The sequence below is a fragment of the Salvia miltiorrhiza genome, chromosome 2, assembly GCF_028751815.1.
Source record: "Salvia miltiorrhiza cultivar Shanhuang (shh) chromosome 2, IMPLAD_Smil_shh, whole genome shotgun sequence".
Classification (NCBI taxonomy): Eukaryota; Viridiplantae; Streptophyta; class Magnoliopsida; order Lamiales; family Lamiaceae; genus Salvia; species Salvia miltiorrhiza.
Window position 1 is genome coordinate 36,020,162 of NC_080388.1, and position 606 is coordinate 36,020,767.

Sequence of the window (606 nt, forward strand, 5' to 3'; positions counted from 1 at the left end):
CGACTCTGCTGGGGATCGAACCCAGAATCTCTGGTTCCGTAGACCAGCGCCTTATCCATTGGGCCACAGAGTCATTTGATGTACACCAAGTTAATAATAATTTATTTATATCTGATTTCTAGTTTAGCCCTGTCTATTTTCTGTTATCAATGCATTCGTTGTATGGTTTTAACTTTTAATCTTGTGAGATATATACTTATCTAATATGTACCGTTAAAGTAAAATGAGGAGCTAAACAACAATCCCAATGTATATGAGTCTACGAATCAGCAAGACCGTATACAATTTTAGTATAAATCCAGAACTATTTAGAACAACAAAATAAACGTATTGAGGCCTTTTAATAATGTGTGATTTCTCCTTCAAAAAGAAAGATTAATGTTTGATTAAATAAAAAATTTATATATTTAGAATTACAAATCAGAACGATTTTCTAATCTCTTGAAATTTAACATTGTAAATTAAATATACGCCCATTATTTTACGATGGATAGATTAATCTAACGATATGATGGCCCAATTTTGATTTTCACGTGAACATGTAAATTAACGTGGTTTAAAAGTCATGCCAAATTCTTTAAGAAATTCTGCTAGGGTTACTCTACT

General features: G+C 31.0%; 1 non-coding gene across 1 annotated transcript; it reads right to left on the reverse strand.

Annotated features, from left to right (window-relative positions):
* TRNAR-ACG (transfer RNA arginine (anticodon ACG)) lies at window positions 1-73 on the reverse strand. The gene has a single exon. It is a non-coding gene; the product is annotated as a tRNA-Arg (tRNA).
* Between the last annotated feature and the right edge of the window lie 533 nt (window positions 74-606).